The sequence below is a fragment of the Panthera onca genome, chromosome E1, assembly GCF_046562875.1.
Source record: "Panthera onca isolate mPanOnc1 chromosome E1, mPanOnc1 haplotype 2, whole genome shotgun sequence".
NCBI classification, from domain to species: Eukaryota; Metazoa; Chordata; class Mammalia; order Carnivora; family Felidae; genus Panthera; species Panthera onca.
The window spans coordinates 25,599,568-25,622,917 of record NC_138352.1 but is presented as its reverse complement, the minus strand read 5'-3'; the positions used below and the strand labels follow the sequence as shown (position 1 = coordinate 25,622,917).

Here is a 23,350-nt window from a genome sequence, read left to right as displayed (position 1 = left end):
CCTCACCTTCCAGCCCGCTCCTGAGAAGCCTGGCCCGGAACGCGCCGCGCCTCGGCTCCGCCGCGACCTCGCCTCAGCGCCACTGCGCATGTGCGCAAGGAGAACGCTGCGCGCCCGCTGAGCCAATCGGAAGCCGCGTCCCGGCCCTCCCTCCCGCCGGAGCCTCATTCCTTGGACCTGTCTCCATGGTAACCTCCTCCACCCATCACTGCGACTTGCTCGTTTAGGCTGCAAGGGTCTGAAGGGAACTTTAAAGTTTCCCTGGTCAGAAGCAGGTCTGGTAGATGACTGGGAGGTCGGGGAGCGTCTGGGCGAGGAGCTAGCATCTGGGCGAGGGGGCTGCGGATGGGTGGTTAAAGCTCCGTGCTAATTAACTAGAGAAAACCTGGTGCCAGAGTTCCTACAGGAAGGATGGGCAGACAAGATGTGGGTCTAAAGGTAGAACCCAAAGTGCGTTTTCGGGCTTTACTGTGTGTACACATTCACTCTTAAATGTTCTGAGTCCTTCCTAAGGAATCTGATCTTGAGACTCAGATCGGAAAAAGGGATAGAGAGCGTGTTGTTTATAGAGACACAACAAACCTCCATAAAACCCTTGAAAATAGAAGGAGAGAAAAACATTCCAGGTGTTCCTGTTGTCTACTGCTGTGTTGGCAAACCACCCAAAACTAAATGGTTTTAAAGAACAACCATTTTATTATGCTCATGGATTTCACTGGTAAAGAATTTGGAAGGGGAATAGTGGGCACGACTCTTCACTGCTCCACTGTGTCTGGGGGCTCAGCGGAGATGATTTGATGGCAGGAAGGGTCCATTTCCAAGATGGCCTCTTCACTTACATGTATTATGGATGGGCTGAGATGCCTTAAGGATGAGCTCAGTTTGGATTTGAACACAGTGGCCTTTTCCATGTGAAGGACTCAGGCTCGTTGGATTTCTGACATGGCGTCTCTGGGCTTCAAGAGCACATGTTCTAGTGAATAAGAAATCTTCATGGCTGATGACGACATAGCTTTGGAAGTCACATAGCGTCACTTCTGTTATACATTTGATCAAAGCAGTCATAAGTCTGTGCAGAATCAAGTAGAGGCAAATGTAGACTCCATCTCTTGATGGGAGGAGTGTCATAGAGTCTTAATATTACCACAATATTACGGACCGTGAGATCGTGACCTGAGCTGAAGTCGGACACTTAACCGACTGAGCCACCCAGGCGCCCTGAAAGGCCCTTTTTAAAAGCAGAATTTAGGTTTCTCTGATGAAGAAGAAACTGTGGACAAAGCTACTAGCTTGCCCTTCCTACAGATTGCCGTATGGATTTTTTAAAATGTTTATTTCATTTATTTTGAGAGAAAGAGAGAACGAAAGAGAACAAGTGGGGGAGGGGCAGAGACAGAGTGAGAGAGACTCCCAAGCAGTCTCCATGCTCAGCGCAGGGCCGGACATGGGAATCTGTCCCACAACCTCAAGATCATGACCTGAGCCGGTAATAAGTCAGATGCTCAACTGACTGAGCCATCCTGGCGCCCCTGCCCTATGGATTTTGGTCTTGCCTAGTTGGCCCCCACAATTAAGCCAATCCCTTGTAAAAAAAAAATCTCTTAGCATATATGTTCTTGTTCTGGGGCTGAACCCTGACTGATACAGGTAATCTAGTAACTGACAAGATGGAATTTTAAACAATCACAAGGGAATACATAAGCATGTTATCCACTTATAGAAAGAAAAATTCACAAAGATGATATATCCACCATTCATGTATGTCCCTAACGATAAGGCCTCAAGAGATACCAGCAGTAACTGATAACTGCGGGGTGCAAAACATAAATTAACAACTGAAGCTGGAAACTTTAACACACCCTCTAGAGCCACCGTGCTGGGCTGCCAGGATCCCCTTTCAGGGCTGGGGCACCTGTTCCCTTGGTTGCTAGTATGTTTGGCTGCCAACAGCTCATGACAAAACACCTCTCTGGGACTTGTCCTGGCTGAACAGAGCTGCCCGTCCCAGGTTTCTCCCCTCCAGAGCAGTCTACACCCAGTGGCGTCACTGCAGGGGTTCGAAGACCTGGTCCCCTTGCTTTGACGTGCAGTTTCTCTAAAGGGCCATCCTGGCTTGAGCTCCCCATAGGATCAGATGAGGCCCCGGTTGCAATCATACAGCATTTCAACTTTTTCCTGGGCCCAGTCCTCCTTACATCACTCAGTTACAGGTTATTTTTCTAGAGAACACTACCTAACAGTACCCCTGTAGAGCCCCGAGACTCAGGATGGGACATTTGGATTGATCCAGGCAAACACCTGCAAACACCCATCCCTCTGAATTCTCTGGGCCCGCAAAAGTGGCCCACTCCCTCCAGGCTGGCTTGAAGATGATGCACATAGAGGCTTCTCCTTTGCAATAAAGCCTGTGCCCCTCTGAGGATCTGTCCTTTCCTCCCCTCCTGACCACTAGATCCATTAATAGGGTCAGGTGACCACAAAACCCAACAGGAGAAATTCTGGTCCTGATAAGGTAGGAAAAGGAATATCCTCTGAAGCTGGTGGGTCTGGATCCTGAGGGGGCTGGATCAAGGAGGGCAGAACATACAGCGAGTGCTGGAGAACTTATTGAAAAGGAGCACAGGGGCGTCTGGGTGGCTCAGTTGGGTGGGCGTCTGACTTCGATTCAGGTCACGATCTCATGGTTGTGAGTTCGAGCCCCGCATTCGGCTCTCTGCTATCAGTGTAGAGCCTGCTTCAGATCCTCTGTTTCCCTCTCTCTCTGCTCCTCTCGTGCCCTCTCTCTCTCAAAAAGAAATAAATATCTTTAAAAAAAGAGAAAAGGAACACATAGATATATGGTCAATTAATTTTCTTAAATTTTTTTTTAACGTTTGTTTATTTTTGAGAGGGAGAGAGACAGAGCACACGTAGAGAAGGGGCAGGAGGAGAGGGAGACACAGAGTCTGAAGCAGGCTCCAGCTGACAGCACAGAGCTCAATGCGGGGCTCGAACCCACAAACCGTGAGATCACGACCTGAGCCGAAGTCAGACCTTAATCGACTGAGCCACCCAGGCGCCCTTCAATTAATTTTCGACAAAGCAGCCAAGAATGTACAATGGGGAAAGAACCATCTCTTTAATGGTGTTGGGAAAACTGGACAGCCACATGCAAAAGAATAAAAGTAGGCCACTATCTTATACCATACACAAAAACCAACTCTAAATGGATTAAAGACTTGAACTTAAAACCCATAACCATAAAGTTCCCAGGAGAAAACATAGACAGTAAGCTCTTTGACATCAGTCTTGGCAATGATTTTTTTTTTTTTGGGGGGTTTGATACCAAAATAAAGGCAACAAATGCAAAAATTAACAAGTGGGACTACATCAAACTAGGAAGCTTCTGCACAGCAAAGGAAACCATCAGCAAATTGAAAAGTGAGTGAACGGGAGAAAACACTTGCAAACCATAGATAAGGGGTTGATATCCAAAATATACAAGGAACTAATACAACTCAATAGCAAAGAAACACACAATCCAATTAAAAAAAAAAATGGGCAGAGGATCTGAATAGACACCTCCCCAAAGAAGACATACAGATGGCCAACAGGTACATGGAAAGATGCTCAACATCACTAATTATCAGGGAAGTGCAAATAAAAGCCACAATGAGATATCACCTCACACCGTTAGAATGACTATTATCAAAAACACAAGAAATAAATGTTGGCAAAGATGTGGAGAAAAGAGAACCCTGTGCACTGTTGGTGGTAATATGAACTCGTGTGGTCACTATGGAAACACAACGGAGGTTCCTCAAAAAATTAAAAACAGAACTACCACGTGACCCAGCAATTCCACTTCTGGGTATTTACCCAAAGGAAACAAAAGCACTAACTCAAGAAGATATTTACACACCCATGTTCATTGCAGCATTAATTACAAAGGCCAAGACATGGAAGCAACCCAAGGGTCCATCAGTAGATGAATGGATGGAGAAGTTGTGGTGTGTGTGTGTGTGTGTGTGTGTGTATACATATACATATATATATATATATGTATATATATACATATATATATTCTATAAATACAAAACAATGGAATATTATTAAACCATTAAAAAGAATTTAAAAAAAACACAAAAGAGGGAAATCTTGCCATTTGAGACAAGATGAATGGACCTAAAGGGCATTATGCTAAGTGAAACAGACAGTGAAAGACAAGTACTATAGGATTTCACTTATATTTGGAATCTAAAAAAAACAAAAACAAAAATCTGAACTCGGAGATACAGAGAACAGATTGGCAAGGGGTGGATTGGGGGTGGGGGTGGGAATGGGCAAAATGGGTGAAGGTTAGCCAAAGGCACAGACTTCCAGTTGTAACATAAATAAGTCCTGGGGATATCACGTATTGCATGGAACCTGTACTTAACAATACTGTGTTGTAGACTTGTAAGTTGCTAAGAGACTAGATCTTAAAAGTTCTCATCACAAGAAAAAGGTTGTACTTATGTCATGATGGATGTTGACTAGATTTATTGTGGTGATCATTTCACAAAATTTACGAATATAGAATCATTATGTCCTACACCTGAAACTAACATAATGCTGTATGTCAATTATATCTCAATAAAAAAAAATAAATAGAATGCCGCTTTCTTATTAAAAAGAAAACGAAAAGGAGCACACTCCTGTGATACAGGATTTAAATACTCTGGCATGAGGCACCTGGGTGGCTCAGTCGGTTGTGTCAGACTTGGGCTCAGGCCATGATCTCATGGTTCATGAGTTTGAGCCCTGCAACGTGGGGCTCACTACTTTCACTGCAGAGCCCCCTTCGGATCCTCTCTCCCCTTCCCCTCCTACAGCGCGTGCGCTTTCTCTCTCAAAAATAAATAAAACATTTTTTAAAAAAGTGGAAGGGGAGAGTGCTTTATCTTCAGAGAGTTGTGGGGACAACAGGGTGTGGCGTCTCTACAGGCATAAGCCATACGGGCAGACAACAGGGGCTAGTGTTTCATTATATACAGTCAAATGCAATAAAAGATGAATGATCAAGAGGCTGAGGTTAATCCAATGTTACAATCTTTTGCCCCATCTCCAGATCCTAGTCAGTGTTCAGACCCAGAACCCAAAGCGGGTTCTGAAGCGTGCTCCGCCGACACAGAGCTCGAACCCACCAACTGAACGGAGGGTTAGCCAAAGACAGATGCTTAATCTACTAAGCCACCCAGGTGCCTCCCCCCGCCGCCCCTCCCCCCCCCCGAAAGAATTTCAACCTTATATCCAAAGAAAAAGTTGCAGAATGAAAACAAAAATAGGAACCTAGGAAAGCATGAATAAGACACCGTTTGGGCAAACACTTTATGGAGAAAATTACTCAACGATTTTGAGAAACATTAAAGATTATCTAAATAACAGAGAGCAAAAAAAATAAATAATAATAATAATGGAGAGAAAGCCTATATGGTAAAAATTTTAGTGAGCCCTTTAATTCATCAGAACAACATCAATTATACCCCAAACCTTCTCACCCTCACCCAAAGGCTGTAAACATAAAGTTTTAGGGTAGTGTTACCGGAGTCAGGTTCTTGCGCCCAACGACTGAAACAAGGCCGCCCCCGAATCAAAGGCACTGGCCAGGGCACGCTCTGCTTCAGTAGAGAAAATTCCCACTACACGTCCCATATGCTAATAAGGGTGGGGGGGGGGGCGGAGAGAGGAAAATGCCTTGTCTTGATTGGCTGGAAGGGTCTTGTCCTGATTGGTCAGAAGGGCCTCACCCCGATTGGTTGATATTGGCAGGCCACTCAGGCAGCTCATTGGTGGTTTATGGAGCCCAGCCTCCGTTTTAAATCCGGGTTGTGTATGGGCCCGCATCCTGCTTCTCTCTAAGAGGTAGGCTGTTTAGCAGTAATACCCAACAGCAAACGCCCCAGATGTATGATGTTTACCGCTTGGGGCTGGTTCCCCTGGTCCCTAACCGTCTCGGTAGGACGGGACAATGTTTCCCCTACTGTTTGTCTTTAGGGATTATGTGCCCCTACTTCAGCAGAGACTTCATATGATGAGATTAGATGGAGGTCTGGTAGAAATGGATGCAGCCTTAACTCAACTCCCAGGAGCACTAGGGCCCAGGGCCGCCTCCCAGGGGGGAAGTGAGAGATCAGGGAGGTGAGGACCCATGGGTGCAAACTGTTTCCCTTCCTCTCCTGAGATGTGAGGTCTGTGCAGTCATGAGACTGAATCAATGCATTTTCTTTCATGTTGTAGGCTGAGAGCGGTGATCCCACTTATAGACGAGGAAAGGGAGGCTCAGAGAGATAGTGTGACTCAACCAACCTCCAGGGCTTAGGTGCAGACCCCGGCCTTGAACCTTGCAGTGCTACCTCCAAGCCTAGCCCTGTTCTTTTTTTTTTTTTTTTTTTTTTTTTTCTGGTTACCTGTATCTACAAACACGGTGGCTTTGGAAAATCTTCTCACGTGGTCATCGTGCCTTCGGTGGGAACGGGAGGTAAATTAATTGCACTCATTAAAAGAAGGGTCAGAGGAGACGCTAGAATGCTTAGATAGCAAATTTTTAAAAACCCAGGAAAAATTCCCAGCTGTAATGGTGGAGAATGGAAATATACCAACTCCAGAAGTCAGTGTACCTGTGAGGCTTCCGTCCCAGCTCCAGTCCCGCCCCTCTCCCATGGACCGCTGAGCTTGGCCTCCCGCCCTCCACTGCAGGAGAGACCCGTTTTTCATAGCTTCGATTTCTCCGTCCCTGTCAATGGAAGTAGAAGCAAAACTAGGTTTTAATACCTTGGGTTATCAGCATCAACCTGGGTGCAGCAGGTAGATTTCGACTCGGCTGGCTCGGGTGGCAGGATTAGTACCCTGTCAAATCCTCACCAATTTTTTTTTTCTATTCTGACATCAGCCCTGCAACAGAGGTGGAAGGATCCCCTGTTTCATACAGGAGGCCCGGAGAGGCGAGGACTTTCCCACAGCCACACAGCAGAAGGGGCAAGGCCAGCATCCAGGCTGGGGACGTCTGGAGCCATCGTCCCTTTCCAGCTGTGTAAGGCCGTGGGAGCAGGTGTGTTCTTCCATAACCAGGATTCAGGGGCTGACAGATTCAGCCCGAGACAGGAAAAGGAGAAGAATTAAGATACCTTTTGAGCTCTCACACCCATCCGTGCAGTGATCCCAGCAGTCACGGCATTGAAATTTGTTTTTCTACAAAAGGCTGTTTTATAGGGACTTAAGTTCTAAAGTCAACTCAAATAGCGACGCTTCCTTTGCAGAAAATCCCTCGAAGTGCCCACAGCGGCGGCGAAGGACCTGTTTGCTGGGGGCTCAGCAAGTCTTCCCACTACCCAGGCTCAGTCTGGGGCACCCAGGGGTCCGAACTGCCTGCACCTTGTAAAATTCTTTCTCGTTTTTTCTTCTCGTTTTTTGTTTGCGAGTGATTATTTGACTTATCTTTCGTATAAGTACATCTTATGTCCACAGGTTCATGAAAGTGCCTGCAATGAATGATCAGAAAATCTGGTGAGAATTTTTAAAAACCAGCTTCACTGAGGCATAATTGCCAGGCAGTGAACTTCATGTGCTTAAAATACACAATTTCGGTATTGATGTAGGGACATACCTGTGAAGCCATCAGCACAGTCACCCTCAAATGTTTCCTAGGGACACTTTTGTAGTCTTTCTGTCCCCGTGCCTCCCCCCCTTCCCCAAGCCACCTCTCATTTGTTTTCAGTCACTCTTTTTTAAAATAAAAAAAAAATTGTTTTAAGGTTTATTTATTTTTGAAAGAGAGAAAGTGACAGAGTATGAGTGGGAAAGGGGCCAGAGAGAGAGAGAGACGCAGAATCCTTAGCAGTCTTCAGGTGCTGAGCTGTCAGCCCAACACGGGCTCGAACTCGTGAACCTTGAGATCATGACCTGAGCCGAAGTTGGACGCTCAAGTGACTGAGCCACCCAGGTGCCCCTCTTTTTTTAAGAAAAAATTTTAATGTTTATCATTGAGAGAGAGACAGAGCACGAGGGGGGAAGGGCAGAGAGAGAGAGGGAGACAGAATCTGAAGCAGACTCTAGGCTCTGAGCGGTCAGCACAGAGCCCGAGGCGGGGCTCGAACTCACCAACCCTGAGATTCTGACCTGAGCCGAAGTCGGAGATTAACCGTCTGAGCCCCCCCGGGGGCCCCTCAATCATCCTGTTTTGACTAAGACAGTGAAGCTGTGGCTTAAACAAAAGTATTCAGCACTATTTGCTCGCAGGCCTTTCAGAAATTGTTCTTAAAGTTTCTGGAACTTTCCTGTCTGGAAAGTACAGGAATTACTGAGCTGCAAGAGGAAGCTTCTCTAGGACAACCAATGAGACGTTAAGCAGTCGTCGTAAAAGGAGTCCATGCACCTTCAGCAGGGTAACTCGGACGGTACAACAATCCCCTCCCCCTCCAGCTCAGGAGGAACATGCTTCCAAGCACTGACGTATGAAGAGTCAGACTGTTATTTGCTGTTAGAATTAGCTAATAGCAGTAAATCTCTGGCACGGATGTTACTGGCCCTTAACATCCTGTGATTTTAGGAAATTCTGTACATAGTTTGGATTTAATTCAACATATTCAGAAATTAAACCTGTCGAATGAGGTTTACTACTCTACCAGGATGTCTGCTGGTTTAGTATCCTTAAAAATATGTATATAATGGATGCAGGTAAATCAGAGTCTAAAAATATACTTAGAATATTGCATATTCAAACCCAAACCTAGATCCACAAAATGCCTATAGTTAAAAGCAGCTGAGGGGCGCCTGGGTGGCTCAGTTGGTTGAGCATGGGACTTTGGCTCAGGTCATGAGCTCACAGTTCATGAGTTCGAGCCCCATGTCAGGCTCTGTGCTGACAACTCAGAGCCTGGAGCCTGCTTCCAATTCTGTGTCTCCCTCTCTTTCTGCCCCTCCCCAACTCATGCTCTGTCTCTCTCTCTCTCTCTCTCTCTCAAAAATAAACATTAAAAAAAAAAGCAGCTGATGGAACAAAATCCAAAGTTATGACAAGGGAGACTCACTGTCACTAAGCTGTGTTGCTTAGACAACTTACAAAAGCATGTGCCCTTAATGCCATTTGAGGACGGGTAAGGAGACACCCTCTCCTCATTTACCGTAAGATTCCTATTGAGGATGGGCCAGAAATGAACATTTCTAAATATTCCAGAAAAGTCCACAGAATTGTTAAAAAGGAACGTCTCTCTTTCTGTAGCTGTGAGTAGTAGGGCACATCAGAATTTTTTTTCTTTAAATTTTTTTAAAAAATATTTATTTTGAGAGAGAGAGAGAGACAGAGTATGAGGGGGGAGGGGCAGAGAGAGAGAAGACACAGAATCTGAAGCAGGTTCCAGGCTCTGAGCTGTCAGCACAGAGCCCGAGTGGGGTTCGAACCCACGAACCACGAGATCTGACCTAAGCTGAAGTCAGATGCTTAACCAACTGAGCCACCCAGGCGCCCCTCATCAGGATTTTCTAATAGCACACAAAGGCAAGTCCATACCCTGGCTCAGATGTTAGAAGAATGGAGGCGGACTGTCAGGCAATCCTTAGCCAGAGCATCGGCGGGCTTTTTACTATATGCTCATCACCAGTCTGGGAATCGTCACAGAAGCCAGAGCTCCCACCCAGGGTCTTCTAAAGTTCCTCCTCTGGTGGATGTACTGTAAGAGACCGTCGACAACTAAGTTTCCGTTATTGTGGCAGATCCCTGCCCACATGTCCCACGGCTCACCCTCGGGGAGGGGGGGGCAGGCCCAAAGACTGGGGTGAGACCTCGAGAGAATACAAAGAACACATCGCGTGAAGAGGGGTGAGAGCACACCCCCACCCTGGAGAAGCTGTTGGAGAAGGTGACCCCGGCGAGTCTCAGCAAAGATACCTCCATTTGACAGAGTCACTTGATGGTAAGTCCGCCGGCTGGATTCTGCCCGAACCTACAGAGCGGCTCCTGAGCAGCAATATCTCCACAATCAGGAGACAAAAGCTTGACCCTGCGGTTCTGTCGCCCCCAGGGGCCACAGAAGTGCCTGCACGATGCTGGCCTGCTCAAATATGGAATAGTGATGTGGTCTCCGTTTGTCACTAAAGCCAAAGCTCGAGAAATCAAGGGTGATCACTCGATGAAACCTTAGGGTCGGACCTTCCAAATCTTGTACCAATCATAGCTGGATGCTGGAAAGCCACGTAAAAGCACAACGATCTCAGGACTTCCACCACACCCACAACAAAGTCTTGGTAGAAGATGCGCAGTCCCTTGCAGGTAAAAATTTGCCTGACGGTCTCCTGGAGTGAAGGGCAGGCGAAAGCTTGGGGGGTGGGGGGTGGGATATGCGGATAGGCCGCACGCAGGGGCACAGCCAGTAGCCCCACCTGAACCCACCACTCCCTCATCCTGATTCAGGTAAGGTTCCATGTTTGGGGAAAACGGTTGCGCATGCTTGCTTTCCACTTTACACGACGAAAAGGGATTGTAAGAGAATACGGTGAGTAACGCACACCCACAAATGGAGTCCTCTGGAGGAAATGGAAAGTTCAGGTCCAGTGATTCAGCAGACGGCCAGCAGGGGGCACACGCCAACACTGTAAAACTCCGTGCGCTGAGCCCCGACGGCCACAAGAGGGCGCGCGAACTCGCCCTTTCTGATCCGCGGAGCGCGCCTGCGCGTTCGGCCAGGGCTTTGGGCGCTCTGACCCCTGGACGGGAGGAAAGTGCTGGGTGTCCACCCCACGCCCGCGGCTGAGCGTGGGGCTCTGTCCCTCGTCCCACACGCCTCGGTGGACGGCTGCTGTTATAAAGCAAGCCTTGATAAACTATGACGCGAGGAAGTATACGATAGGACACACGAGGACACTCCAGAAAAATAAAAGCTTCTGCATTCGCTGTTTTGGAAAAACGTCCCTGGGAGTGTTTGCAAAATGCAGAGGGGGGAGCAGGGCGGACGGCGGTGGCGGGAGTGGGCGAAGTGTCGTGCCTTCCCGTCCCATGTAAGCCCCAAACCCGAGGGGAGCCCAGCGCTCTCAGAGCACGGAACGACGCAGCGCTTGGAAAGGGATTGAAAAATTGCAAAGGCAGAGGATTTAAAAGTCACGTGATTTTAAATTCATCTTATAGCAAAAGAAAATTGATAATAAATGGACCCTCCTGGCTTTAATGGAAACAAACTCATCAATGACTACTTTAAAAGTATACTTCTTAACCTGACCTCGTGTTCACTTGCCACGATTGACATGTTTGAAGATTGCTCATGACCCAGTGACAATCTCAGATGACTTCATTAATTTCAGCTTTTCAGCTTTCTCTCTTGGGGGGGGGGGGCCCATTGTGACCGGTAGTGGTTAGAAATTATGTTACCAAGTCCACTCCCTCATGTGAAAAAGAAATGGGTGAAATTGGTTTTCCAATTGCTTTTTGGAGGTTGAAACATTATCCTTTCAATTTCAATACCAACGATTGCATTGTTCGAGGAGCTGACGTTGAATCTGAGACCCGAGAGGTGTTATGAACATGGGGTGGGAGAACTGTTTGGGTGTCGGTGTGGAAATGAACTGATCACAATAGGGCTCTGTGTAGAGATAACAGCAGCGCTGGATTGTATTTGTGTAGAGGAGGGAGTTAAGGTTCAGTTTGGGATACATTTCATTTTAACTTTCTGTAGATGTAGCACTGCAGGAATGAAATATAGATCTGAGTGTTTAGACCCTGTCACCAGAGAGATAACAATGGAAGAAACTGAAGCAGTTGAAGAAATGCACGAGATTTCCAAGATCCTGTATAGTCGGAGGAGAGCACAGGGTTGGGGACAATCTTGGAATGGTTCAACTAGTTCTTTTGAGACGGGCCTTGCAGCAGACACTGGCAAGAAGTGTTTACGGTAGCTTGAGGACAGTCAGGAGCCTGAGATGTCAAAGGACGCAGGGGAAAAAGAACTCTCTCAAAAGGAGGTCATGGTCCACTTAGTGTTTGTTTCCAGATAACTGTGGATGAAACTGGGCAATAAAAAAGAGGAGAGGTGGGAACTCGTTCTTGAGAAGTGAATTCAGGGGCGCCTGGGTGGCTCAGTGGGTTAAGCGTCCGACTTCGGCTCAGGTCACGATCTTGCGGTCCGTGAGTTCGAGCCCCGTGTGAGTTCGAGCCCCGCGTCGGGCTCTGTGCTGACTGCTCAGAGCCTGGAGCCTGTTTCAGATTCTGTGTCTCCCTCTCTCTCTGACCCTCCCTCGTTCATGCTCTGTCTCTCTCTGTCTCAAAAATAAATAAACGTTAAAAAAAAATTAAAAAAAAAAAAAAAGAGAAGTGAATTCAATGCCCTGGGAGTTCCCATGTGGCCAGAGAACCTGGGACTGTAGGAATAAACCGGAAGGCTATCATGGAAAGAGGGAGGGATCTCAGATCATTGATCAGAGAGGTGAAAACCCGGTATAGACTATAGGGCACCTGGGTAGCTCAGTGGGTTGAGTGTCTGACTTGATTTCGGCTCGGGTCATGGTCTCACGGTTTGTGGGGTTGAGCCCGCATCAGGCTCTGAGCTGGCAGTGCAGAACTTGCCTGGGATTCTCTCTCTCTCTGCCCCTCCCCCATTCATGCGCACTCCCTCTCTCTTAAAATAAATAAACATTAAAAAAAAAAAAAAAAGAAAATTCTGGTGCGCCTGAGTGGCTCAGTCGGTTGAGCGTTGAGCGTCCGACTTCGACTCAGATCATGACCTCATGGTTTGTGAGTTCGAGCCCCGCGTCGGACACTCTGCCAACAGCTCAGCGCCTGGAGCCTGTTTCGGATTCTGTGTCTTCCGTCTCTCTCTGCCCCTTCCCCACTTGTGCTCTGTCTCTCTATCAAAAATAAATAAATCTAAAAAAAAAAAAATTAAAAGAAAAACAAATAAGCATTAAAAAAAAAAAAAAAAAAAAAAAAGAAAGACAAGATGGGTGATCCTGGTTCTTTGTCAGGGTTTGACAATTGGAAGTGAAGGGCGGCAGAATATGTCACCCAAAATATGCTGCTAAACAGCAGGTATAAGACTCTGACACTTACCCCCCCCCCCCCTTTCTTCCTGGAAATAGACGATAAAACCCATGTGAAAGATATCTTCCCTACAGAAGGAGGAACGAGACATTTTTATCACCACAGACTGGGAGTCAAGGCAGAGAGAATTCTTTGCAAACAGACCTTGTTGATAATTTTTATCTTCCCTTAACCTCCCCCTACATTTTAGTTACTTTTCCACAACTGCTTGTCTTTGTTCCACAATTTAACCTAGTTAAACAGCTTTTAGATTTTGCCATTTCTCTGGGTCTTTGTTTTCTTATGAGAGCTCAGGGGCCACGTGAAATTTACATTAAATAAATCCTCATTCCCCCCCACCCCCCTTAATCTGTCTCAATTTAATTCTCAGGTCCAGCCAAAGACTCTAAGAGGGTAGAGGTAAAGTTTTGCCTCGCCTACGGAGGAACACGACGTCCATCTGTCCCTCACAGTGGTCGGTAAAAAGAAAAAAAAAATTCCTTGGTAATAACTTTGATTACCCAGTGAAAGTTTTATCCCATATCTATAAGTTATAATGTCTTTTTGCCTGCAACTAATAAGAAGTGTGTGTTTGAGATACTTCAAGACAGTATAAACACCTTGCTCCTCAGTATAATTTCCCGCTGGTTCCCTAATGTTTAACATTCATGGATGATTCTTGCGTGATCCATTTTTACTATGATGATGGCAAAGCGATAATATTCCAACACTAGTAATTTCCTCAAGTTTACAAGTTGGCCCTTGATGTTGTCCTTTATGAGGGGGTCATTCCACATCTATCTGTGTGTCTATCTATTTTATAATCATCAGTATTAAATTATTTTTTTAAAGTTTCTTTTGAGGGAAAGAGAGAGAGAGAGCGTGAATGCCAGTGGGGGGAGGGACAGGCAGAGAGAGAGAGAGAGAGAGAGAGAGAGAGAGAGAGAATCCCAAGCAGGCTCTGCATTGTCAGTGCGGAGCCTGATGTGGGGCTCGAACTCACCAACCCGTGAGATCATGACCTGAGACTTGAGCTGAAACCAAGAGTCGGATGCTTAACTGACTGAGCCACCCAGGCGCCCCTGTGGATATTGTGCATTTTACAAATTGAAGGTCCGTGGCAAATCTAATGATGCCATTTTTTTCCAACAGCATTTGTTCATCTGGTCGTCTTGGTGTCACATTTTGGTAATTCTTGCAATATTTCAAACCTTTTCATTTATGATATTTTATGGTGATCTGTGAGCAGTGATTTTGCTTTGCTGGAAGCTCAGATGATGGTTAGCATTTTTAGTAATTAAGTATTTTCATATACTTTTAAAAGCTTATTTATTTTGTTTTGAGAGAGAGAGAGAGAGAGCTCGAGTTGGGGAGAGGGAGAGGGAGTGAGAATTCCTACCAGCGCAGAGCCTGATGCAGGGCTTGAACCCATGAACCGTGAGATCATGACCTGAACCAAGGTCAAGAGTCGGATGTCTGCTCAACCAACGCCTCACCCAGGTGGCCGGCAATAAAGTATTTTGAAATTAAGGTATATACGTTGTTTTTTAAGACATTATGCTATTGCACACTTCATAGGCTACATATAATATAAACATACTTGTATAGGCACTGGGAAACCAAAAAAATTCATGTGGCTGACTTTATTGCTGTGTCAGGAACAGAACCCACAATATCTCCAAGGTATGCCTGTACATGTTAATTTCATTTACATGTTATGATTTTTCATAGCCATGAAATTGCCGAATAACAATGCCAAGTACTTAACTAAAATTTCTGTTAAGGGGCACCTGGGTGGCTCTGTCGTTTAAGCGTCCAACTTTGGCTCAGGTCATGATCTTGCGGTTTGTGAGTTCGAGCCCCACGTCGGGCTCTGTGCTGACAGCTCACAGCCTGGAGCCTGCTTCAGATTCTGTATCTCTCTCTCTCTTTGCCCCTCCCCTGCTCATGCTCTCTTTCTCTCTCTCTCTCTCTCAAAAGTAAATAAACATAAAAAAATTAAAAAAAACACTTTTGCTAAATGGGGTGCCTGAGTGGCTCAGTCAGTTAAGCATCCAGCTTCGGCTCAGGTCGTGATTTGTGGGTTTGAGCCCTGTGTCCGGCTCTGTGCTGACAGCTCAGAGCCTGAAGCCTGCTTCGGATTCTGTCTTCCTCCCTCTCTGCCCCTCTCCCACTCATGCTCTGTCTCTCTCAAAAATAAATAAAGCGTAAAAAAAAATTAAAAAAAAATAACGATTGCATTCTTTAAAAATGTTAATGACCTAAAAGACAAAGAAAGGTTGAATCCCTGTTCCAGGTTAAGAGCTAAAGGCATGATGCCTATATACAATATATGATCCTTAACTGGATCCTACGCGGGAGAAAAAATACTACGAAGGACATATTGGTTCCGTTTTTCAAAAGTGCAATACAAGCAGTAGAGTGGATAAAAGTATTACATCCATGTTAAATTTATTGAAGTTGATAACTATACCATGGTTATGTAAAATAATATCCTTATTATTGGGAAATGCACAGTGAAGTGTGCAGAGGTAAGAAAGCATAATGCATGCATTTGCTGTCAAATGATTCAGAAAAAAATATGTATATAGAAAAAGGGTACATGATAACACAAAAAGAATAAAATGTTAAGAATAAGTGTATCGGGGCACCTGGGTGGCTCAGTTGGTTAAGTATCTGACTTCGGCTCAGGTCATGATCTCGCAGTTTGTGAGTTTGAGCCCCACATTGAGCTCTGTGCTGACAGCTCACAGCCTGGAGCCTGCTTCGGATTGTCTCCCTCTCTCTCTGCCCCTCCCCCACTCACCCTGTCTCTCTCTCTCTCTCTCTCTCTCTCTCAAAAATTAAAAAAAAAAAAAACATAAAATAAATAAATAAACGTTAAAAAAATTAAAACAAAAACGTTTGCAAAATGATTTGCCAATGATGCCTCAATGAAGCAGGGGAAATCACAGTTTTCAATTAAAAACATCAAGTCAATTGTTAACATGGTCTATATTAAGGTGTAACAAGATTACACATTTCAAAATAACCGTCTGGCCCTGGGTTAATATCAAGATGTTTTCCCACCAAGGACTTGCCCTTTTGAGTAAGTAAATGCGTGTCCTGAATACGATCCACATAGATGAGGGTGAAGGCTTGAACTACCTCCTCGCCTGTGTGTGGCTTAGGACTTAGGACTTCTGAAGTGCCTCTTTCCAACTGGTCTCCCGGGAAAAGAAGGATGCAAGCCGTGAGGGTCCAGCAACATGCTTTGCAATACCCCATCTTACAAAACCTCGTCCTGGGGATGCTTCAACAATCCTGGGACCTCATACCCGGTCAGAGTGGCTGAAATGAACAAACCAGGAGACTATAGATGCTGGCCAGGATGTGAAGAAAGGGGAACCCTCTTGCACTGTTGGTGGGAATGCAAACTGGTGCAGTGTGGAGGTTCCTCAAAAAATTAAAAATAGAACTACTCTATGACCCAGCAATAGCATTACTAGGGATCTACCCAAAGGATCCAGGAGTGCTGATGCTTAAGGGCACGTGTACCCCAATGTTTATAGCAGCACTTTCAACAATAGCCAAATGATGGAAAGAGCCCAAATGTCCATCAACTGATGAATGGAAAAAGAAGGTGTGGTTTATACATACAATGGAATAGTACTTGGCAATGAGAAAGAAGGAAATCATGCCATCAGCCATAACATGGATGGAACTGGAAGGTACTATCCTGAGTGAAATAAATCAGTCAGAGAAAGACACACATCATATGTTTTCACTGATTTGTGGATCTTGAGAAACTTAACAGAAGAACACGGGGGAAGGGAAAGGGGAAAAAATAGTTACAAACAGAGAGGGAGGGAGGCAAACCATAAGAGACTCTTAAATACAGAGAAAAACTAAGGGTTGATGGGGGGTGGAGGAGAGGGGAAATGGGTGATGGGCATTGAGGAGGGCACTTGTTGGGATGAGCGCTGGGTGTTGTATGTAAGCCAATTTGACAATAAATTATATTGAAGCAAACAAACAAACAATCCTGCACCTGCCGGAGTCTTCAACTGGAGCGCCACCTGGTGGTGATTGGACTCCGTTCCCCCTGGGAAGCTTCCTGCCTTCTAAATTTTTTTTTTTTTTTTTTAACGTTTATTTATTTTTGAGACAGAGAGAGACAGAGCATGAACGGGGGAGGGTCAGAGAGAGGGAGGCACAGAATCCGAAGCTGGCTCCAGGCTCCGAGCGGTCAGCACAGAGCCAGACACGGGGCTCGAACTCACGGACCGGGAGATCATGACCTGAGCCGAAGTCAGCCGCTTAACCGACTGAGCCACCCAGGGGCCCCAGCTTCCCGCCTTCTAGAAGCGACCCTTGCCCAGCCACCTGAGAGCCAGATGCAGGCTCCTTTGGGACACTCTCTCCAGACCCTTTTTTCTCGACCACGACCCCGTCTCCCTTCTGGTCGCGCACTGATAGCTGGCTGATGCTAAGGAGGTGCGAAGTGTGGGCTGCTGCAACGTGTGTGTGTGTGGGGGGGGGGGGGGGTGTCCCAGGGGCAGCCAGGGAGAGGGGAGCTGGTGAGTACTGGGGGGCTGGGTGGTAGCCATCAGCTCCCATGCTGGCTTCCCTTAGCCCCTTCCTTTCTGAATTGGTCGCTGCCTAGAGGAGCTGCACCGGTCTTCATGCTCCCCAACATCTCTGCCGTCCAGATTCTGCAAAAATTCCAAGGCAACCTTGCCATCGACACGCTCCAGGACAAGAGTCTGGATCCAGAGTTTCTCTCTCCCCTTCACTGGGGATGCCTGAATGGTCTCCCTGCCTAGACTTGGGGGCGAGGGATGGGAGTGTCCACGCAGCTGAGAGTCGGCTGGGACTAGAGGAGGTGTCTTTTTGGCTTGGAAGGTGCGGGCGAGGAATTGAGGAATTTTCTCGAGTTCCTAGAAAGTGGGAGGTGCTCCCTTGGGCCCAGCCCTTTCTCACAACTCGGAAAGGTCTGAGGTTGGTGAGGATGTCCTTTGTGTGTTCTCATACCTGTTCTAGGAAGTGGGTGGGGGGGCTCTGCTCCATTTCTCACCCTCTGAGTCTCTCACAGAGCCATTGGCTCTCTCTGGGCCTCCTCAGGGAAGGTCGGCCTCCCCAGGAGATTCTGGTTCAAAGGCCCGGTGGTCAGAAGGCTGAGGGCAGTGGAGGGTCGCTGGCGATAATTGGGTCTGTGTGGCCCCGGGTCTGGATTTCAGGCCACGTGGAAATGGAGACTGGGAGCAGTTCTCATCACAAAGTGACCAGAAAGGTCGCGGCAGCTGTCCCTCACTCCCCTCCCCTCTCCCCACCCCCCTTTTGCTCCCTCACCGTGAGGGGAACTAGCAAACCATACATATTTTAAGGAATGATAGAAAACAAAGTCACTCTATGATTTTTATCTCACGCCGGTGCCTGTTTAGAACGCCCTCCAAAGCGAATACTGAGTTCCATTTATTTCCAATCCAGATTCCTTGGAGCTCAAAAGCAGTTGGCTTAGGTCGTGTCAGGAGAGCATTCCTCTGGCTATTAAATAAGCAGTTCCCGAGTCCCAGGCTGGCTGGAGCTAAGTAAGCACCCTCACTGGGAGGGACCACGGGGCCACAAAATGGATCAAATACTGTGTGGAAATACTCTGCCATCTTTAAAGTTCCCTTTCCTTTCCTTTCCTTTCCTTTCCTTTCCTTTCCTTCCTTTCCTTTCCTTTCCTTTCCTTTCCTTAAAAAAATTAAAAACAAAAATTTTTTAAGTTTATTTATTTTGAGAGAGAGCACGCAAGTCGGGGAGGGACAGAGAAGGAGAGAGGGAAAGAATCCCAATGCAGGACTCGAACTCAACTCACAAACTGTGAGATCCTGACCTGAGCTGAAGTCAGCTGCTTAACGGACTGAGCCACCCAGGCGCCCCTAGAGGAATTAAAAAAAAAAAAAAAAAAGAAAAAAAGAAAAAAATCCAATGTGTTGGGTCAGGTGGGACAAACCTTTGAAAGTAAGTGTAAGGCATTTTCCCCAACTTTGTCTTTCTACTCTTCTGTACCTTTTCTTTCTAGGAAATGATACTTTGCCCAGAAAAAAAATACTCTTGCCTCGGTTTTTCTAGAAGTTTACGCTGATTCTGTTTCCTCAATGTTGGAGGAATAGGTACTTGTTCATCTGCAATAAATGAGCTGAGGGTTAAAACTGATGGCCGAAGATCTGCTTTTATAATACAAAAGGAGATTGTAATGGTCAAATGTTCTCCAACAAGTAGACCTTTTAAAATTTGATTCATAAATGTACGAAAAGAGAATTTTGTTGATTCACATGAGAGACTTGAAGGGCATTGGGAAAATGCTGAGATTAATAAGGTTTGCACGGAACTAATTCTTAGGCTGTAATATCTACAAAAGAGATTCTTTGGGTGTAAAATTCTTGAAAGGAATCTAGGTGTTTCCAAGTTTTTGTTTGCGTTCAATTAAAATGCTAATTATAGGAGATTTAAGTGAACAGAAAGGTGTTTTCTGTCCTAGCCAAGGAGGTACGATCCATTTCAGACGTTCAAGTTAAAACTCATGTTGAGATGCGGGATCTCAAGTACTGATTTCGTGGTTGTTTACTGGCTCACAACAGCAAGGGGACAACACAGGAAAGGGGGAGAAAACATCACTGCAATAAAACCAGTACGAAGCCTGATGAGGGGCTCAAACCCACAACCCACAAGCCCATAGCCTAGGCCCAAGACTTAACCTGCTGAACCACCCAGGCACCCCTAGGGCAGTGGCTTCTAAACTCTGGAAATGGGGTTGAGACCTCCACCTTCAACCTGCCCTCTAGCTGATCAGTCTGAGAAAGGGCGGAGAGCAGGACCAAGCTAGCCACATTCCCAGTTGACTTGCTGAGTCTAATTTCAGTGAGGAAGAGGTAAAAGCAAGTGTTGTTTGTTTAAAAAAAAAAAAAAATTATGTTTCACACCCAGTGCAGAGCCCAATGTGGGGCTTAAACTCATGACCACTGAGATCAAGCCCTGAGCTGAGATCAAGAGTCAAGATGCTTAGCCCACGGAGCCACCCAGGCCTCCCACAATGCCCTCTCTTTAAAGAGAAGTGAAATTGCAGAAAAGGGAATCCCGGATGACAGACAAATCTGAGAAGATACCCCCCATATGTAGGGAAAATGGGAAAACACAGGAAACACTTTGAGAGATTACAGATGCAGAGTACAGAGAAGCATAAGTATCTGTCCACATGGTGCTAATTAGCCACCATATGGAAGGGTGGATGGCATTTATGGGAAAAGTCTAGAACAAAAAAGAACAGAAGCAAAGTGGAAAAACACAGCAGAAAACTTTACTAAAATGGCTGAATGAAACATATTTCTTACAACTATTTTAGTTTCCTCCATTCCTGGGCTAACGTCCTTGTTCTCCGTTTCAGCGTCAAGGTCGTGAGCAATGCGATTTAATGAGAGGTTTTTGATCATAGGTTAGCCAACCTCATAGGTTAAAAAGAACTCATTGAAAGCTTATTTATTTATTTATTTATTTATGGGAGTTGTTTCTTTTCCTATGTTTAAAAACAATTTACATTTCATTTTCTGATAACTAGTTTTGTCCTGTACCGGTTTTCTATTGCTGTTGGCCTTAAAAAAAAAAAAAAAAAAAAAAGCTCTTCTGGTGACAAGTTCTGTGACGGGGCGGTGACGGAGGGGGGGCGAGGTGCACCTGAAAGTGGCCGGGGTGCCCTTCAGGGGAGTCCCCACCGAGCGGCGCCTCCTGCTGTCCCCAGACCAGCCCCCACGAGCTAGGAAAACGACACCGCTCCTCTCCTGAAGCTCAGGTCTCAGGCTTGTCTGCTGCAAGGAATTAAGGAGCGGGATTTGACCGGGAGTCAAGGGGCGGGGGGGGGGGGGGGGGTCGGAATTACAAACACACCTTGTATTTCCTTGCGTTGGAGAGAAAACGGAGAGCCTTGACCCCGACGTGACTTGAACACGCAACCTTCTGATCTGGAGTCAGACGCGCTACCATTGCGCCACGAGGTCACCGGACTCCCGTGACTTTTGATCTTTTAAGACTCTTCCGTCCTACACCTCCCGGTCTCGTACCTGCCGGGTTCCTTTGCCCCCCGGCGGGGAGGGGCCGCAGGGCGGACAGGGCGCAGGCGCGGGCGGAGGGCTGCACCCCGCGAGGCCCGGGGCTCCCCCGCCGCAAGGCCGGTATCCCCGGAGCCGCCGCCGCCGCCGCCACCTGCCGGTCGTGGTGCTTGATCTCCGCCTGGGACAGGCGGCTTCAGGGGCCCCAGAGCGGGCCGGGCTGCCGTCTCCGGGGGCCACCAGAGTTGGGGACCCGGCGGGGGCCCGGTCCCCGGGGGGCCGGGCAGCTGGAAGGAAGCGGCCGCACAACCCGCAACCGGGTCAGCGCCAAGAGGCGAGGGTTGGGAGGACGCTCGTCCCCACGGACAGGAGTAAAGGGAAAAAAAAAAAACCCGAGTGACTTTGGAACTTGGCATAGAGAATGCTCACGAGCCCCTCCCCCGCCCCCAGCTATAAAACGAAGTCTCAGTTTTGAAAATTTGGCTCTTCTAGAAAAGGGTAATAAAACTTGAAACCCATGATTTCTCGGATAGTATTTGGAAGTATTTCTTTCCATTTCCTTCTTCCCGGCTCCGCACAAATGCCCAACGTTTAAAGCTTGGTGACTGTTAAGTGCACCACCGTTTCAGAAAGCTGCACAAAACAAAGGTACGACTTAATGAATCATCATCGCCAAGAGGACACCCTGACCACCGCCAGCCAGGTCAAGAAACAGAAACTGCCCGCCACCCGCAAGGTCTGCGGGTGTCCACAAACGCCCCGTCTCCCCGCGGCAGCAACCACTCTCCGCCTTTATGCTAATCACTTCCCGGCTTTTCTTTACACCCTTTGTCACCCAGGGGCGCCTGGGTGGCTCAGGCGGTTGAGCGTCTGATTGCAGCTCAGGTCACGAGCTCACCATACGTGGGTTTGAGCCCCGCTCAGGGCTCTGTGCTGATGGCTCTGAGCCTGCTTCATTCAGATCCCGTGCCTCCGTCTCTCTCTGCCCCTCCCCTGCTTCTGCTCTCTCTGTCAAAAATAAAGATTAAAAAAAAAAAGTTTTTTATATTGTTATCACCCAAACGCGCATGCGTAAACACTACAGTTTCCTTTGGTTTGATGTTAAAGTCGCTTTTCATCGGCCGGTGGTTCCCCCTCCCTCCCTTTTCCCTTCACAACGTCCCCCCAACCCCAATGAAATGACGTCATGACCTCAGTACCTCCCAGTGTGTCTTATGACTTAGATCATTTACGTAACGTGGTTTCTGCTGTTTCTCCACCGTTGTGCTGTTTCTCTCTTTGTAATTAATAACCACTTGGGGGGGTAGAGGGGTCTGGGTGGCTCAGCCTGTTAAGCCGCGGACTTCAGCGCAGGGTGTGATCTCACGGTTTCGTGAGTTCGAGCCCCAGGACTGGCTCTGTGCTCGCCAGCTCAGATCCTGTAGCCTGCTTTGGATTCTATGTCTCCCTCTCTCTCTGCCCCTCCCCTGCCCATGCTCTGTCTCTCAAAAATGAATAAACGTTAAAAAAAAACCCCACAAAACTATTTGGGGTAAGTGCTCTGAAACCATGCAGAATATCCTCTTCCTCCTCCAACTTGCACCTGCTAATGTTTATCATCCATCTTGACTGCAGCAACAATTACTGTGGTGTTTGCCTCATGGTGATTTTCTATTTCTTTTTTCCTTCTACATTTATCAGCATAATCCTTCCATAAGAAAGAGCTGGTTCTTCTCTCCCATTTACTTAATACATTGTAGACTCCATTACTCTTTTGCATCAATACAGACTCATGGTTTATTTATTTTTTCTAATGTTTATTTTTTGACAGAGAGAGAGAGAGAGCAGGGGAGGGGCAGAGAGAGGGACAGAGAATCTGAAACAGGCTCCTCGCTGTCAGTGCAAAGCCTCACCAGGGGCTCGAGCCCACGACCCATGAGATCATGACCTGGGCCGAAGTTGGTCACTTAACCTACTGAGCCACCCAGGCGCCCGGGGATTCTTTAATCCTATGGGTTCAATCCACAGAATATCATTTCTTATTTTGTTTCCAAAATTATTCCAGCTTTGGTCTTCATGAGCTCCTTCAGGTTGGCTCAGGAGTTTTTTTGTTTGTTTGCTTGAGCACTTCGTTACTTTCCGGCACAAGATAAGCCAAGTTCATCTTGTAGGTTTCCCTTGTGGGTCCTGGAATCAACCATTTCTCCAAGGGGCCCTGGTTCTTGTTGGAGAGTGGTGTTTGAAATCAAGATCTGGGTGTTAGCTGTGCCCACTGAAGTTT

The 23,350-nt window shown here is 46.9% G+C and overlaps 1 non-coding gene and 1 pseudogene across 1 annotated transcript; both read right to left on the bottom strand.

The window, feature by feature from the left end:
- Positions 1–9,533: 9,533 nt before the first annotated feature.
- Positions 9,534–10,691, bottom strand: LOC132677312 (mesoderm-specific transcript homolog protein pseudogene; annotated as a pseudogene).
- A 10,276-nt stretch (positions 10,692–20,967) lies between these two features.
- On the bottom strand, positions 20,968–21,039 carry TRNAW-CCA (transfer RNA tryptophan (anticodon CCA)). The gene has a single exon. It is a non-coding gene; the product is annotated as a tRNA-Trp (tRNA).
- Positions 21,040–23,350: the final 2,311 nt, after the last annotated feature.